The 19,141-nt window shown below is 40.0% G+C and overlaps 1 protein-coding gene across 5 annotated transcripts in view; it reads left to right on the top strand.

Annotated features, from left to right (window-relative positions):
* The window catches only part of GPM6A (glycoprotein M6A), a 249,677-nt gene that overhangs the window by 25,799 nt on the left and 204,737 nt on the right, over positions 1-19,141 (top strand). The window contains exon 2 of one of the 5 annotated variants that reach the window (XM_060407199.1): positions 9,664-9,826. The exons of the other annotated variants lie outside the window; for them this stretch is intronic. The gene's annotated coding sequence lies outside the window, so the exon portion shown is untranslated. The remainder of the gene's footprint in view (positions 1-9,663; positions 9,827-19,141) is intronic. 5 annotated transcript variants of the gene reach the window in all.

Genomic DNA, 19,141 nt, shown 5'->3' with positions numbered 1-19,141 from the left:
CCGTGCCTCCTTTCGGGAACCCTAGTGCTGCGGCAAAGCAGACATTCCAAGTACAAGCAAATAACCCCCCAGTTCATTTTAAGATGTGATCGGGATGCAAGCCTTTAATGGACTGCTGATATACACTCGGAGTGACCAGAGGCAAAGGTCTCCAGAGATCTCCAGGGATATGTGGAAGCTTGTCTTTCTGGTCAGGAAAAGAAAGAAAAAGAAAAAGACCAACATCTCTGTTTAGAATAAAGCTTCGGCCATTGTTTTACACTTTGCCCTATCACTTAGCAAGTGAATTTGGAAACAGTGCTTGAAAGCTGCTTTATAGCTCTCCATGGCAGTGTCTTTGAAAATACATTTCAAGCACAACTGCAGTTCTTACACCTGAAACCCAATCCTACAAAGTAGAACAGTAAATTTGCCTCAATAGACAATGGTTTCCTGAACTCCGAGGAGGCATTCATTTCTTTAAGTGGCCATCATTTGAAAAGAACTTTGAATGTGAAGGATACCATTCAAGTGTTTTGTTCGACTCAACTCACTTTTTATAGGAAATGAAGAAAACACAGTGATCTAGCATTCAGAGTCAGTAGTCACAGGCCAGGGACACAAGTTACCTTGCTGTTCTCACAGCTGCAGGCACAAACAAAAATTAGATTGTGTGTATATTTCATTGGTTTTGAGTGCAGATCTGCACAGGACAAATAAATTTCTTTGACTTTGCAGAAAATTAACACATAGATGTAACCCACTGCTTTAAATTTTACGAATCTGGAAAATTTTTATAACAACATGTAACAGTTTTGGTTTTGATTCTGTTCTGCATTTTTAAAAGAGATGCTATTTCAGGTTTCATGTGGTGTTAGGGAAAAGACACTGACAAATTCAGTTTGCTTTGGGTTAGTTATAATTACTGAAAGCATGAGCTGCTGCTTGTATTTTCCATTACGTTAAGACTTAACTCCAAAAGGGATTCTGTACTTTTATTCAAGTGTTCTTCAGTATTTTGTTCCAAATATTTTCTTTTTCTGTTTGAGACTGTGTAGAAGAATCTCTGTAGAGGTTTATCTTCCCATTGATGATTTTTTCCCTACTTTGTTATATCCATAACTTTGTTCATACAGTTAATCTCAGATAGACCTGCTAAACTGCTCTATGCTTTGATCTGGAAACTTTCTGCAGTGTTTACCCATGGCTTCCTGTCTCCCTGAAGTCCTTTGTACTTACCGTACATCCCATGCACAACATATACACAGGCATTGGCACACAACGCCTAGGATTCTTGAATTCTGCAGAACTCTGCAAAAGACAGCAAAAGTATCTTCCTTGCTTCTTTCTATTACTGGACAAGTCCTGTGGGTCTTTATGTACCTAGTCAGCCTAAAACTTATTTCTGACCTTCATACCTGAGGCAAAGTAAATGGCTATAGAGTAGCTTTGTCATTATGATTATTAGCATCACGCCAACTTCCCTCTGATCCCTCTCCTGGTTGGTTTGGCTGCCGTGTCCAGCCTTCTTCCTTCTGTGCCGCACAATTTTCAGTTTGTTGTAAAAACTCATTTATTTGGTTTTTCAACCAGGCTGTAGGTCATTTCTGGGAAGGAATTGACTATTTCTTCTGAGCACCTTGATCATCTTGTAGTATGTTAGGTACATAGGTATAAAGGGATACACAGGTACACAGGTATAAAGCATGTAAGAATTAAAGATTTTAAAATTTAAAAAATAAAAAACTAAAAAAAAAAATAAAGTCAAGGCTGATGGACTGACATGTTCAATGGAAATGAATGAATGAAGTTCCTTAAGGGCAGGTGCCCTGCCATGCATCTTTGACATCTGTCTTGGCACTAAGCTTACTGTGAAGCACAGAGGTTTTGCTCAGTATATGGGTGCAGGTTGGGGCAACAGGCTGGAGAAGAGTTAATGGAAACAGACGGTCAGATCAGAGGCTTAGTGATGGGTAAAGGGCATCTATTCAGGGTGTTACATCTCCGTTTGTTGCCCCCCTTAAAGGAAAAGAACAGAATGGGAAAGACTAGAGATCTCTTCAAGAAAATTAGAGGTACCAAGGGAATATTTCATGCAAAGATGGGCACAATAAAGGACAGATATGGTATGGACCTAACAGAAGCAGAAGATATTAAGAAGGGGTGGCAAGAATACACGGAAGAGCTATACAAAAAAGATCTTCATGACCCAGATAATCATGATGATGTAATCACTCACCTAGAGTCAGACATCCTGGAATGTGAAGTTAAGTGGGCCTTAGGAAGCATCACTACGAACAAAGCTAGTGGAGGTGATAGAATTCCAGTTGAGCTATTTCAAATCCTGAAAGATGATGCTGTGAAAGTGCTGCACTTTGGAAATGTGCAGCAAATTTGGAAAACTCATCAGTGGCCACAGGACTGGAAAAGGTCAGTTTTCATTCCAATCCCAAAGAAAGGCAATGCCAAAGAATGCTCAAACTACTGCACAGTTGCACCCATCTCACACACTAGTAAAGTAATGCTCAAGATTCTCCAAGTCTGGCTTCAATAGTACCTAAACTGTGAACTTCCAGACGTTCAAACTGGATTTAGAAAAGGCAGAGGAACCAGAGATCAAATTGCCAACATTGAAAAGCAAGAGAGTTCCAGAAAAACATCTATTTCTGCTTTATTGACTATACCAAAGCCTTTGATTGTGTGGATCACAACAAACTTTGAAAAATTCTGAAGGAGATGGGAATATCAGACCACCTGACCTGCCTCTTGAGAAACCTATATGCAGGTCAGGAAGCCACAGTTAGAACTGGACATGGAACAACAGACTGGTTCCCAATAGGAAAAGGAGTACGTCAAGGCTGTATATTGTCACCCTGCCTATTTAACTTATATGCAGAGTACATCATCAGACATGCTGGGCTCAATGAAGCACAAGCTGGAATCAAGATTGCTGGGAGAAATACCAATAACCTCAGATATGCAGATGACACCACCATTATGGCAGAAAGTGAAGAAGAACTAAAGAGCCTCTTGATGAAAATGAAAGAGGAGAATGAAAAAGCTGGCTTAAAGCTCAACATTCAGAAAATGAAGATCATGGCATCTGGTCCCATCACTTCATGTCAAATAGATGGGGAAACAATGGAAACAGTCACAGACTTTCCGCAGATGGTGATTGCAGTCATGAAATTAAAAGATTCTTGCTCCTTGGAAGGAAAGTTATGACCAACCTAGACAGCATATTAAAAAGCAGAGACATTACTTTGCCAACAAAGGTCCATCTAGTCAAAGCTATGGTTTTTCCAGTAATCATTTATGGATGTGAAAGGTGGACTATAAAGAAAGCTGAGCGTGAAGGATTGATGCTTTTGAACTGTGGTGTTGGAGAAGACTCTTGAGAGCCCCTTGGACTGCACGGAGATCCAACCAATCCATCCTGAAGGAGATCAGTCCTGAATATTCATTGGAAGGACTGATGCTGAAGCTGAAACTGCGATACTTTGGCCACCTGATGCAAAGAACTGACTCACTGGGAAAGACCTTGATGTTGGGAAAGATTGAAGGCGGGAGGAGTAGGGGACGACAGAGGATGAGATGGTTGGATGGCATCACCAACTCAATGGACATTTGGGTGAACTCCAGAAGTTGGCGATGGACAGGGAAGCCTGGAGTGCTGCAGTCCATGGGGTCGCAAAGAGTTGGACACGACTGAGCGACTAAACTGACTGACTGAAAGCCTGATGATTCAGTTCTGAGCATTTCAAAGCTTCATGCCCTGTAAAAGCTAGTCTTTTTGGCAAGCCTTTCAGGTGGAGAGTATGTTTTTTCCATTTCCCTCTTTTTCCTATATTTATATGAACAATTATTAAGTATATTTCAGTAGGCGTTCATTTAGTCTGGGCCATTGAGTCATTTCTGTATGTTTTTCCCACTAAGATATCATGAAGTAACCCCTGACACTAGCATGCATGAAATGTTTTATTCTCATATTTATAATAGAGAATAAGCAAATACCATCACTCTGCTACTTGTACCAAATAGTCCTCTTTCTGCCCACCACCTGTATTTCATATATATTTTTGCTTTCATAAAAATGGGATTAAAATTGCATTACATTCCTTAAGAATATGTTATTCAGTTAAAATGAATATTTAAAAATTTAAAAATTAGGATGGGTTCATCAGAGGATGACTTGATCAACCTTCCAGCCAAGCCTAATCCATTAAACACCTCTTTCTACAGATTAGCTGGGGAATAGCTTCCTCTCTCATGGAATCTGTGCCTAAGTAATTAAAATTTTTTATTTGAATAAGAAATAATTTTGGATCTGACAGTCAAATTATGCAGCCTAATCATTTATTTGAAAGATTATTTTGATAGTGTTGGTAACTTGCAGAGATATATAAATTCCTAAGTGTAAACAAAGAAATAGAAAGATGAGATTTAAAAAACGGTAAAGTGGAACCAGAGCAAAAGGAATTTAATTTAGAAAAATGAACTGAAGCTGGGTGAGAGTCTTAAGCAAGGTGTATATATGTACACACACACATATCATTAAATCCTATAAATTTGTATCCTGCAAATTGTGTCTAATTTTTCTAAATATCCAATACAAAAGGGATGCAGATACATGAACATCCTTGTCCACAGAATAAAAACAAGCCAGAACATGTGTCTTTCTGGTATATAAGGGAGAAATTTGGCCAGTGTGTTCTCCAAGAACAGTTTTTAAAATTTGTTGACAATATCCTCAACAAGACCCTTCCAGTCTGTGTGGTACAACATGGGCTTTGTATGGGTCGGGTCCCCTCAGACTGATAGCGCTCCAGCCCATGCGGGTCTGTGAGCCCAGTGGCATGGTGGTGTGTGTTTAACAGCCAGTTCTCTGGGGAGCGTGAGGTAAACCCTTATTTGAAGCGTTTGTCCATTTTCACAGAGAATTTCCGCAAATACATAGCGTAATATTATTCGACCATAAAAAAGAATGAAATCTTACCCTTTGTGACAACACAGATGAACCTAGAGGGTGTCGTGCTACGTGAAAGAAGTCAGACAGAGAAAGACAAGTACTGTTTGATTCCACTTATATGTGAAATCTTAAAAACAAAACAAGCAAACAAGACAAAATGAAAACAGACTTGTAGCTACAGAGAACAGACTGATGATTGCCAGAGGAAAGAGGGATGGGGATTGGGTGAAACAGCTGAAGGCTACAAGAGGTGTCAAGTAAGGAAGCTACAGGGATGTGAGTTACGGCAGGAGGAATGTGGTTACTAATATTTTAATAGCTTTGTATGGGGACAGATACTCGCTAGACTTACCATGGCGATCACTTTATAATGTATGCAAATGCTGAATCACTATGTTGTACACTGAAACCAGCTTAATATTGTATGTCAACTATATTTCCATTACAAAATTTAAATGTAAACCTGTGACTTTCTGTTGCTGTTCAGTCACTAAGTCCGGTCTGAGTCTTTGAGATCCCATGGACTGCGGCATGTCAGGCTTCCCTGTCCTTCTCCATCTCCTGGAGTTTGCCCAAACTCAGTCCATTGAGTTGGTGATGCCATCCACCCATCTCATCCTCTGTCGTCCCCTTCTCCTCTTGCCTTCAATCATTCCCAACATCAGGGTCTTTTCCAATGAGTCAGCTCTTCACATCAGGTGGCCAAAGTGTTCAGCATCAGTCCTTCCAATGAATATTTAGAGTTGATTTCCTTTAAGGTTGAATAGTTTGATCTCCTTGCTGTCCAAGGAACTCCCTGTCCAAGGATTACCTGTCTAAATTAGTCTACTGTATTAGTGAAGCTCCTGACTATACTGCCTCTCTGGGAGGAGTCCATTTACATCCTAGGTTGGAAAGACGAGCCAAGGAAAATTAATTGCACACTTTTTTATCCCCCAGCTTTCAATGCTGCCAGTGTTTATCATGACTTTGAAAAAAGATAATTTTAAACCGAGTGGGTTAATATTGCGAACTCCCCTTTAACATTGACCGTGGTAGTATACGTCATACATCTGCCATGTTGTCCTGCAGGCTTCAAAGCTGTGTAGTGTGTTGTAGTAAAGAAAGAGACATTACTATACTAACTAAGAATGATGGCAATCAAAGGAAGGATCAATTAAATTTCTACTCTATTTCTGCTTTGCAGCCATTTGGCTGCTCCTGCTGTGGTTAGAATTTTCTCTCTCCCCAACCTTTTGTACTATATATCTTAAAGTGGATATAAATTTAGATTTCTAAAAGTGCTATTTCCTGAGCCGTTTTCACATCTAGTGCACAAATTATTCTTCTCTTAGAATACTTCTCTGTGGAAAATTGTCATGATATAACAGGGGTTCCAACACCATATATTTATAGGTTTTTCAGCTGCAAAAACTATAGAATTCTGGAAACAGGTTGGTAGAAAATGAAATCTCCTCTCCCTTAATATCCTTCTTTATTTGATAAAATTTAGAATTGTAGATGTTTAGAATGCATGCTGTATTCCATGGTCAAAAAGAGAACCTTCCCATTATTTAGCTCTCATGATGAGGGGTGGAGAAGGCAATGGCAGCCCACTCCGGTACTCTCGCCTGGAAAATCCCATGGACGGAGGAGCCTGGTGGGCTGCTGTCTATGGGGTCACACAGAGTTGGATACGACTAAAGCGACTTGGCAGCAACAGCAGCATGATGAGGAGATTTCTGTTTCCTTTGCCATTGTACTACACAGCTGGACTCATTAGTGGAAAAGATGGGTCACCGTCCAAATTATTATATGATTTCATGGACTCTGGAAAGGCACTCACATGAAACTTTTCACAAAAGAGGTACTCAAAAATGTTTGTGGGATAGGTGAATGAACTAATACTTTCTAAATATTCCTAGTTCTATGTTGCTTAAGTAGAAGAATTTTAATTTTTTCCTTGAAAAATACTTACCCTAACAAAGCATGTTGAAAAGCAGAGACATTACTTTGCCAACAAAGGTCCATCTAGTCAAAGCTATGGTTTTTCCAGTGGTCATGTATGGATGAGAGAGGTGGACTATAAAGAAAGCTGAGCACTGAAGAATTGATGCTTTTGAACTGTGGTGTTGGAGAAGATTCTTGAGAGTCCCTTGGACTGCAAGGAGATCCAACCAGTCTATCCTAAAGGAGATCAGTCCTGAGTGTGCATTGGAAGGACTGATGCTAAAGCTGAAACTCCAATACTTTGGCCACCTGATGTGAAGACCTGACTCACTGGGAAAGACCCTGATGCTGGGGAAGATTTGAGGGCAGGAGGAGAAGGGGACGACAGGATGAAATGGTTGGATGGCATCACTGACTCAGTGGACAAGAGTTTGAGTAAACTTTCGGAGTTGGTGATGGGAAGCCTGGCGTGCTGCAGTCCATGGGGTCGCAGAGTCCGCCACGACTGAACAACTGAACTGAACTGAAACTAAGCAGAGCCTTAGATCCTTGTTGTAATCAGTAATTGGGAAAATAATGGATTGCTACCATAATAATGGCTTCCCTTTGGGGGCACCCTTTTTGTGGTCACTTGCTTTTAATTACTGTAACGAAAGAGCAAAAGAATTCGTGGTGTATGATTCTTCCACTTACTGGTCCTACTGAAAATTCCAGGCAAATATACGTAAAAAGAGAATGACTTAATGGACACTGGCAGGAGGAAGGAAGGAGAGGGTGGTACGGATAGAGAGAGCAGCACAGAAGCAGACATGCTTCCATAGGTAAGCCAGAGAGCCGGCGGGAGTGTGCTGTATGACTCAGGAAACTCACACCAGGGCTCTGGGACAACCCAGAGGGGTGGGATGGGGCGGGAAGGAGGTTCAAGAAGGAGGGGACATATGGAGACCTGTGGCTGATTCATGTCAATACATGACAAAAACCAACACGATATTGTGAAGCCATTATTCTTCAATTAAAAATAAATTATAAAAAATATTAAAAATAGAAACGGTTGCTTGCTCCAAGGGTTGGTTGCACAAATAGTCATCTTGGGGAAGGAACATGTTTTTGTCCTATGGTAAGATCAGTAGGCAAGATGAGAGATGGAGGTTTTCCATCATTTATTAATATTTTACCTATGAGAGTAGTAAATTCTAGTTGGTGGAGAGGAGAATCTTTTTCTCAGAGCTTTTTGGAAGGGGTGGCATTCATGGTAGCAGAAGCCTGAAACAATAATTAAAAAAAAAATCTTTCTAAATATTCATAGGAAAGAGAAAATTCCTTGTAAACATCATGTTTTTAATTCAACATTATTGGAGACACTGGTACATATTTCCATTTTGAGAGCTCAACTTTCTGACGTGATATATTTTGAATAGTTTGGAAATTAACACAGTTGAATTTATGGTTGGTGATTTTTGCTGTAATAATAAGATTCATGCTGGTAAGCATTTAAGATGACGGGGGAAAGGCATTTAAAACTACCATGTGCCGTTGAAAGTAGTATTTTTTTCTCAGAATTAAAGTGAAGATTCTGTGCCCTCATCTCCCCATTCCAGCCCCCTCTGCCACCTCCCCCCCCAACCCCCAACATACCCACTTAACCACAGCAAAAAATACTTCGGTGAGCGCTGTCTGGTCTGTTGACTGTAGCAGAGTGTCCTAGGTTTTTCTGAGAGTAGATCTGTATCTAAAAGCTCCAGAAGCTATTTTTTTCACTCCTGAAACACATTTCAATGACTAGAAATTGTTTTGCAGTTTCTTTCTTTGGAGTTTGTGGTTGAACTTGGAGTATTTGCATTTTGTTGAGAATTAAGAATAATTCTCCAAGTGTTGTCCTATTTTCATATTTCAAAACTATCTCCTAGTTATATAGAAGTATTGTTATAGGCTTGAATTTTTCTGACTCAAGTATCAATGGCACTTTCAATTATATTTAATTTGTAAAGTGATTAAAATGATGTGAATAAAAGTTGAATACATATAAACATTTATTAAATCTCACTGAGCTCTGGAGAAGGCAATGGCACCCCACTCCAGTACTCTTGCCTGGAAACTCCCATGGATGGAGGAGCCTGGTAGGCTGCAGTCCATGCTAAGAGTCGGACATGACTGAGAGAGAGACTTCACTTTCACTTTTCACTTTCATGCATTCGAGAAGGAATTGGCAACCAGCTCCAGTGTTCTTGCCTGGAGAATCCCAGGGACAGGGGAGCCTGGTGGGCTGCCGTCTGTGGGGTTGCACAGAGTTGGACATGACTGACGCGACTTAGCAGAGCTCTGTTAGACCCCTAGGTAATCTAACTTTATTTATTCTTTTCTACTGATATAGTTAGTTTTCTGAGTTTGAATGGACAAGAGATCTGTGAAAATACCACAGTACTGTAGAAAGCAAATATGTTAACTTTGTCAAAATGTGTTGAATCTTTTCCCCTCTGATACTCATTGTAAATGGAATTACTTTTCTTCGTGGTGAACTCTGTATGCTTTTAAGATTTTCCCAGGGGGCTCTGACTTTTTTTTTTTTTCTTTACAAAATCGTTTGTCATTCAGCAGAGCTTATATATGAACCGATTACCAATAACTGTCTCCTTTCAGTAGTGGATTTTAGAAATTCACTAGAAACGTGGTACGTGAGCTCAAAAAGCTACAAGAACTTTTTCTGTTTGAAAAGTTTCATGGGATATCATCCAAAAAACTGAATGCACAAAATCAGATAATTTTTAAATAAGCTTTTTCAAAACCAGCTGCTCCAGGAATGTACTAAATGTGCGGAATGAGCAGATATGAGGAAGCCTACCAGTTCAACTTTATCTTCTTTGTGCGCTTGAAATCAGCCTGGTGAAGGATTCTGGAAGGACCAGCCCGAGGAGACGCCCTTGTTTCTTTGCCAGTTCCAAGGAGTCTTTGGTAAGCTCAGCTCTTGATAAGAAGAGACGGGGAGTACTAGGTACGACTCAGCCTAGTAGCGCTTGATTATTTATCTTCTTAGATTAAACAACAAGGAAACAGCTTAACTTTTTTTTAACACAAAATATGTGCCAGAGATAATTTTAAGATCAGATATGAAATTTATATAACTTGAATTAAAAATATTTCCCCCTTGTTAAAAAGGTTAATTCATTTTTTCATTGTGTGCAGATGGAAATTATAGGAAAGCACTAAAAAACTTTTCACTTCTTGGGATTTCTCCTGAAAATATTTTATGACATTTGAAACTATATGAAACTGTGGATTATCTGTTCATTTTAGGAGGGGCTGTCTTTTTTTTTTTTTCTTTTTGGCTGTGCTGCATGGCTTGCAGGGTTTTAGTTCCCCAGCCAGGAGTGAAACCTGGGCCCTCTGTAATGGAAGTGCAGAGGCCTCACCACTGGATCTCCAGGGAATTCCTAGGAGCCAGTTTCTTGATTCCTTAATTGTGCAGAGGAAGTTAACTGCAGGAGAAGAGACAGCAAGTACCCTATCCCCACATATACACATCCCACCAAATGCAGCCTTCTTGCTCGAAAAGAAGTGTCTAGTGTCTCTCAGGGGATTATTGCTTTTTTTCAAGGCTCTTTAGTGGATTTCAATAACTGTCCTTTACTTACTCTAATAGCAATTGGTAACTTATAGTATTGATATTTTTGTTTTACTTGATGTGGCAGAGACCCATAGTATACCTTTGTGGCAAATGTTTCAAGATTCCCGCAAAAGGAAGGAAAGTGAAAGTGTTAGTCGTGTCCGACTCTTTGTGACCCCATGGACTGTAGCTCGCCAGGCTCCTCTGTCCATGGGATTCTCCAGGCAAGAATCCTGCAGTGGCTTGCCATTCCGCTCTCCAGGGGATCTTCCAAACCCAGGGATCGAACCTGGGTCTCCTGCATTCCGGGCAGAGTCTTCACCATCTGAGCAAAAGGAAGGCACAGGTCACAACTTTAAGTCTTTCTTCTAGTTAGCTGTTGCTTCTTTCCTCTGCAGTTAACCCGTGTGAGGGAATTCTGTATTTGAGTCATATTGATGCTTTGTATAAGATTTAGTGGAATAATCAAAATTCCCTAGTTTAAATTTTCTAAAATCAGTCTAGAGAGGTGGAGCAAGAAGAGGTGTATCTGTCTGCTGCCATAACAAGATCCCATAAACTGGGTGGTATTTCGTGCAGTTCAGCAGATTGGAGGTCTGAGGTCAGGGTGCCAGCGTGGTCGATTTCTTGGTGAGGGCCCTGATTGTGATTCACAGATGGCCATCTTCTCCTTGTAGTCTCACATGGCAAAGAGAAGCAGAACATCTCTCTCATGCCTCTTTCATTCCTTTTAAGGGCACTAATCCATTCATGAGGGCTCCACTCCCAGGAGCTAATCAGCTTCCAGAGGCCCCACCTTCCAACACCGTGACACATGGGGAGTTAGGATATTAACAGGAATTTTGGGGACGACACTAACATTCAGTCCATAACATGAGGATTCCATGATCTTGGAGAAAGGATTACAAAGCTCTCTTCTTCATGGGGCTTATTAAACTGCAAGCAATATCCTTAGGCATCCTTGCAACTGCTGCCTCGGAAATGAGGTGTGGTTGGAAAGAGAACAGGTGTCCTATGGCTAGGTGCTATGTTAGCACACAGCGCTGCAGAGAAGGAGTGAAACTTCATTCATTCACTCTCTTTCATATGTTAACTCACCCAACATTCAGTAGTTATTTAAGTGTCTCTTGTGTTTCCAGATATTTATCTAGAACTCTACAATATGATGGAAAGCTGAGACTATAAAGTTTTCTATTTTCTCAACAAAAAGTTGTAAGAAGACAATATAATGTATTTGAAAAAAATACTCAGACCTCAGTCCTAATGTGATTGTTCAATTAAAATCTTGTTTGTCTTCGGTTCAGTCATTTGCATTTTTAAATTTTAGCCAAGTGGTCATAATACCTGTTCCCTTGGTCATTCATTTGGAGAAGCAAATGAATTATGAATGTAAAAATCTTTGAAGTGAAAATGTTGGTTGTTTTAATCTTGTCCAATTTTTACAACCCCATGGAGTGTAGCCTGCAGGCCCCTCTGTCCATGGAATTCTCCAGGCAAGAATACTGGAGTGGGTAGCCATTCCCTTCTTTGCAGAATATATATTATTACTTATTATCAAGACTCATTAAAAAATACATTTGAGATTTGCAAGATGCCTGTATGATCTTTCCTCTTGGGGAGGCATCATTATTTTTGAGTTGTTCAGATTTAGGAAACAAGTGAAGGTGTTTTTAAATGACTTTCTTCAGTAGAAGTTCTCCCTCTAGTGGTTGCTGTGGAAATCACACTAGAAGTTTCTAATGGTACAAATGGAAAACAAACTAAGGAGAACAGAAAAAAATAAAAATTACTCTGAATTATTGAGAAGATGTTAGCTATTTTTAAAAGGCTCTCCAGTTGGAGCTTTAACATTTTGTGACAGGCAGTTTTTGAAAATGAGGAAGCTCCTTCTCTGGTATCTCATTGATTTGAATGGAGACAATGGTTGAGACGTCTCTGGTTTGAAAGAAGCAATAGAGAAGGCAGCCCTCTTCACTCAGCAGGTGCACGTGGGACACGGTCAGCTCCAGGTCCTGACATGCTGTGCCTGTCCTGTTCTGTGTCCAGTACAGCAGGGAGCTGCAATCTTGGCTTCCTCGCAGGAAGCTGAACGGAAGTTCTGGGTGAGTAAGCCTATTTGGACTTTCTAACTGGTACTTTTTAAGAAATGATTCCAAAAGGAAAAAAAACAGATTTTTTTCAATTTGTTGGGAAGATTGATACATTTAAGAATCCAGCCCCTAACATGGCCTAACCAGGTCCCCTGTAGGCTCTCCCTTGCCGGCCGAGCACCGTCCTGTTCTGCTCTTTGCTCCCCAGGGTCCAGACATGCTGTCATCTCATGTCCTCAGATGCTGCACAGTTGGCCTTGCTGTTCCCTATTCTTGGGATGCTCTTCATCACATCACTGGCTCCTATGCCCTGAAACCTCCCCTGCCTCAAGAAGGTCTTCCCTGACCGGCCTAGCAAAGCAGCCTTTTAGCAGTTCATCCCTGTCACGCCACCCAGAGCTCCTGCAGCAGTCTAGTCAGCTTGCCTGTTTCCTGGCTGTATCCCTACCCAGAATGGAAGGGACACGAGGAGGAGATGTGTCTGTCTTATTCACGCTTGTATCCCAGGACTGAGGACAGTGCTTCCCATCTGGCAGATGCCTCATCTGGGCTGACGCAATGAACACAAGAACGGAAAATGATACTATCATCAACTCCTTGGTGCCAGTCGCTTAAAGCTTGTTTTGAAACGTTAAATAGTCTTTGGTGCCTTATCTTAGTTGAGACTTTCCACCTTTGAAATCACTTAACTTCCTAATTTACTTCCCATTGAAATACGGGCTGTAAAAGGTTTGTGATTCTATAGGTGCTGTCGCTTCAGTCGTATCCGACTCCTGGGAAGCCCACCTGTATTCCTTATACAGAAGCTCTATTCCAGAATTATGAAATTTAAAGTGAGAGTCACTCAGTTGTGTGGGGAAAATGTTTAGTGAGTTCTTATTGTGCGGAAAGGGACTTGCCAGATGGCTCTAGTGGTAAAGAACCCACTTGCCAATGCAGGAGGCATAAGAGACTCGGGTTCTATCCCTGGGTCGGGAAGATCCCCTGGAGGGGCCATGGCAACCCACACAGGATTCTTGCCTGGAGAATCCCCATGGACAGAGGAGCCCGGTGGGCTATGGTCCATGGGGTCACAAAGAGGTTGAACATGACTGAAGTGACTTAGCACAGCACCACACATTGTGCTAAACAGGAACATCATGTCTTTATTTCTGTGTCTTTCATTAAATTCATCCGATTCTAACAGCTTATTTAGTGATACGTTATTTTTTTTACAGGAAGCTATTTCATAAATTATAGTTGTTTTTCTGAAACTTACGCTATTGCATCTTGCTGCATCTTCCATAAAGAGATAATTACTGTTCACACCCACATTCTTGGCTTCCTCAGTCTTTTCTAGCCTCAATAAATTATAAGAAAAAAAAACCACCCAAACCTCTTCTCAAATGGCTTATTTTTTATACCTGTCATCAGTTTTGACTGATGTTCTCTTTTGAAACTGCTTTAAATATTCCTCCTATTTCTGCATGGTTTTGAGACTAAAAAACGTACTCAAAGGCCAGGGATTCCAGGGAGCTGGGAGGTCTGGACCGCGGTCTCCCCCAGACTGCCCTGGGAGCTGCTGAGGCCCGGTGCTCGGCATGGAGCGAGCGGCTGCCTTCTGTTCCTGTTCGTGCCCTACTAATGTGAGCGTGTTGCCACATACACCTGAAAAAAGGGGCTTTGCTATCGATTTATAGCAAAAAGGCTGACACCAAAAACGGAGTTACTAAAATCTTCTGTTCTGTCGCCCTGTTGGCTCAGAAGTTAAAAGCATCTGCCTGCAATGCAGGAGACCTGGGTTCGATCCCTGGATCTGGAAGATCCCCTGGAGAAGGAAATGGCAATCCACTCCAGTATTCTTGCCTGGAGAATCCCATGGACGGAGGAGCCTGGTGGGCTACAGTCCACGGGGTCGCAAAGAGTCAGGCACGACTGAGCGAGTTCACTTTCACTTTCACTTTTCTGTTCTGTCGCTGTCTCCATGCAGCCCCGCAGTCACAGGGGCAGTGTGCAGGTGGCTATCAGGGTCCTCCCGGTAATGTGTGCATCAGTTCAAGGAGTGACACGTCTTAATCTATTGACAGTGAATGATAGGAAGTAGAATAAGGTTAATATGCATTTTATAGATAGTTCTGCTTATTACAAAGACTCTAAAAATAAACAGATGAAAAGCAGCTTATCATTGGCTTATTCGGCCTCCCTCTTTCTGCACTTATGCTTTCCTGCTCTCGTTACCATAGTTACTGGTTTAATCATGATGCACAGACCCATTTCTAATTACAGTAGATGCCAGCACAAAAATTAATTCTTTGCATATCTTAGGCCACAAGCAGCTTGTTTTTTGGCACTTTGTTATACCATATATTCTGAAACAGACATTTGTGCATCATTTTAAAACTATTATTTTCTGCCATCCTTATTGAGATGAAAATAATTCTGTCAAGTGGATTGATGTTAAAACAAGTGATACAAAAGGTTTGGGAGAGATGACAGTTTATTACAAGTGAGAAATTATTTGTGTTATCCTTAAAATGTTAATTCATAGGAATGAATATGTATTCTATTCCCATCAGAAAATATTACTAAAATGATGTTCAACATTTAGAAACCAAAATGATTAAGTTGTTGTGACTAAGCAGTTGAGCCAGCTATCGCTATTTGAGCATTGATATTTTCTTAAAAAAGGGACAGTTTACATCAAAATTCATTAGCTTCTCTTCCACTTACCGTAATTATATCAATCTAGTTAGGACAGATACTAAAAAAGTGTTATAGGCATTTTATTCACTTCCATTATTCTTTGCAGTTCAGTAGCAGTTTTAAAATGTAAATGAATTATTATCATCAGTAGCGATATTAGAATATCATTACTTTATGGACTTTTCTGTTGATAATTTGAAAATAGTATTGGTATTCTTAATTCAAGCGTATTCCCTCTTTTCTGCCTTGAGTAAAATGTTCGACAGACAAAAAGGGCTTTATTTTTCTCACAAAATTACAATATATCTTCTCCTTAAACCTATGGGAAAATGTTTTCTATTAGATGGTTCAAAATAATGTTTAAGTGGGTTGTGATTATGCTCCCAAATGTATTTGAATCGTATATACACTGGTTGATGTGTACATTTTTCTAAAGCAGTAAACGTATGGGGTTTCATGACTCCTCTGGTTCTAAAGCTGCTGCGTATTTCATAAATGCTAGTCTGACAGGCATGTTCAATTTCACTGATAAAATTGGTCCTAATCACACAAAGTGTATTTCCATCATAGCGTAATAAAGAGACGAGTGCACCATCATTGATCTGGCCTTGTTTGGCCGTCGCTTGCTGCTGGTTCCTACCTTGACTAATATGGGCTCTTTAAAGCATGTGTGATCTTCCCAGAAATAGCACACGCAGCCTGGAAGCAGGCCCTGTGGTTCCACTCATGCTTATGGGAAAACCCACGACTGCCAAACTATAAATGTTTTTCTGCCTGTTAAGACTGAAGCAGAGAAATATAGACTAAAAACAGGAAAACTTCTCTGCTGCAAAGCCTGGATTCGTTTTCTTCTGTTTAAAATCATCCTACTCTGGTTCTACATCCAGATATGTATCTGCTCATTGGTAGTTCATTACAGAATACATTTTCACTTCCAATTGAATTTTTCTGATTTTTTTCCATTTGGTAGTCTTACACAGTTAATGGACACATATGATGGGTATAATATATGTTACGAACTGAAATAGCTTTAAAATTAGTGCACTGTTTAGTCTTCCAGTTAAACTGGTAGAAGGGCCTCTCGTTAATTGGGGAAGACATGTTTATTGGCTTTTTATATGGTATTTTTAACCTGCCTGGCAGCAAATGGAAATCAGTTGGGAAAGCATGATTCTGTTAATTAGCTGAATTGAGTTAAGGGAGACAAAAAGCTCTTAATTTGGATAACAGGTTTTCCATCAGGAAGAATACAGATTATTACATCATTCACAATTCTAAATACTCAGAAATGAAATTGTAGACATAATGAAGATTATTAAACAAGCTTGTCATTTTTTAAAAGGATTATTTGTTATTCCTTTGGACTGCAGCAGCTGAGTGCCATTAGCTATATTTGCTGGAACCATGTTGGGTCTTCTCAGAATTTTTTCTGAATTCAAACCATAATGCATATGTGAAGTTGCTCAGTCGTGTCCGACTCTTCGTGACCCCATGGACTGTAGCCTACCAGGCTGTTCCGCCCATGGGATTTTCCAGGCAAGAGTACTGGAGTGGGGTGCCATTTCTTTCTCCATAATGCGTATGTGACAGACATAATTTAGACTTCTCTGCAGTTACTGTCAACAACAGGGTTGACTTTTTCAGGTACAAGTATTTTCAAAACAATTTTAGTGAGTAAACTTAGAAAATTTGCATATTAAATTATTTAATTTTTCAAAAGAAAATGATTTGAGAGTAAACCTGAGGAGTGAAAGGGTAAAACCCAGGCTCTATGTTATCCGTTCACTTGAGGTCACTCACATGTATATAAATAATTGGTTAACAATTTTTAAATTAAACTGGTCTATTGAGTCACCTTATTGATCAAACTAATTGCTTAATGTCAGCTTGTGATCTCAGTGGCATTTGTCAATTTAAATGCAGTTTTGCGTTGTGGAAATTGGCCTGTTTGTTTGAAGTTTCGGCTTTGTGCTGACTGAAGGCTTTTATTTTTTTAAGGAAAGTTCACTTTGTTGAGATTTTCACTGAAATTGTAAATGCAGCACTTCAAAAACAACTTGTTGAAAAATTCAAGCAAATATTGGATTGGGCAAAAATTTTGTTTTTCCAACCCCCAATATATAAGCTCAAATGTCAGAGTCCCCTTCATAGACCCACAGCATTTCCCTCTCTCCCCCCCATTTTGCCCTCTGGTCCAAAGGTAGGCACTGTTATCAACATGGGGCTGAGAGACTACTATTCCTTCTTAAAATGGATAAAGAAAATAATATCCGCCTTGGAATTTTATGCCTAGTGGTGACCTTTGACCTTGAGATGGGGATTTGAAAATAATTTAATTTTATCATTATTGTTTTTAAAAATATACACAGAGTGTTAGCTAGTTTAGGTGACAATCTAACAAATGGGACCACGCTTTATGGCTAACATAACCATCAGGAAGCAGTTTGTGATACAATTTGTAAATGTTCCTGGAGGCATGCATGATAGCTTGTGTTCCGTGCTCTTTGTCACTCATTCCCCTGCCCCCAGGCAAACAGTGATCTGCTTTGGCCACTGTGGATTAGTTTTGTCTGCAATAGAACATATAGAACTTATGGAATTTAATATAAATTAAATATGTGTTTATAGCTTTTTGTGTCTGGCTGCTCTCACTCACCGTAGGACTTTTGAAATTCATACATGTCCTTGTAGATATTAAAAGTCTCTTTCTTTTAGATGCTGAATGGTAATTCATTAATTGGATTTAGAGTTTATCCAGTCACCCATTGACAGGCATTGGGTTATTTCTGGTTGGAGGTTGTTATTTTAAAAAAAGTATTAGCTGGGAAGAGCTAAATACCATCACAGTGATGGATAATTTCGGAAAAGGCAATGGCACCCCACTCCAGTACTCTTGCCTGGAAAATCACGACTGAAGTGACTTAGCAGTAGCAGCAGCAGCAATGGATAATTTACCATATTCTGTGCCATGGGTTTGTAAAATCTCATGTGTGGCACCACATTGTTATTTATCAATTGACTTGTCTAGTGGGCTTCCCTGGTGGCTCAGCTGGTAAAGAATCCGCAGGCCAATGCAGGAGATACAAGAGACATGGGTTCTATTTCTGAGTCAGAAAGATCCCCTGGATTAGGAAATGGCAAACCACTCCAGTGTTCTTGCCTGGAAAATTCCATGGACAGAAAGGCCTGGAGGGCTACAGTCCATAGCATCACAAAGAGTTGGACGCGACTTAGCACACATGCACACACCCAACTGTTTAATAATACATCATACCAAAATTATATTAAGTGAGAGGAAAAAAGCTGTGTTTGGGAAATTGTTGTATTGCCTTCACTGGTATGTGGGAGGAGTGAGTGGAATGCCCATTTTATCTGCAGGAAAAGTGCCAGGATTCTTGATAGAAGTTTTCAAATTATTTGAATAGCTTTTATTCTGAAGAATTCAAAGCAAAGTTCAGCGCTAGAGACTCAAAAGAACCTCACCAAGCGAAAAAAAAGATTTTAAAAAAATTTAATTCGAAGTTGAGTATAATTGTCTGAATTTAGCTTGTGAGGTACATAAAATGAACTCTGTGCTACCTAGAAGGCATTTCAGGAAGATGACTTCATGTTGAAATGTTCTTCAAAAATAACGGAAAATAGGTTTATAAAGTTGTTTTTAAGTTGAGGTTTATGTTTTATTTTTTGTTGTTGATGATGTGAGCTCATCTAAAAACCTGTGTAAAAATATTACTTACATGGAGGTAATCTTCATTATGAACTAAACTGCTCTGTTTTTGTTTTGTTTTGAAACTTCTGGTGCTGTTTTCAATCAGAGGAACCATTTTTACAGGGTGTTTTTTATTGAGGAGCGCATCGTGGCTCAGTGGAGAATGACTGAGTGTTGCCTCT

Source organism: Ovis aries, chromosome 26 (genome assembly GCF_016772045.2).
Source record: "Ovis aries strain OAR_USU_Benz2616 breed Rambouillet chromosome 26, ARS-UI_Ramb_v3.0, whole genome shotgun sequence".
Taxonomy (NCBI): Eukaryota; Metazoa; Chordata; class Mammalia; order Artiodactyla; family Bovidae; genus Ovis; species Ovis aries.
This window is presented reverse-complemented; position numbering and strand designations above follow the sequence as displayed.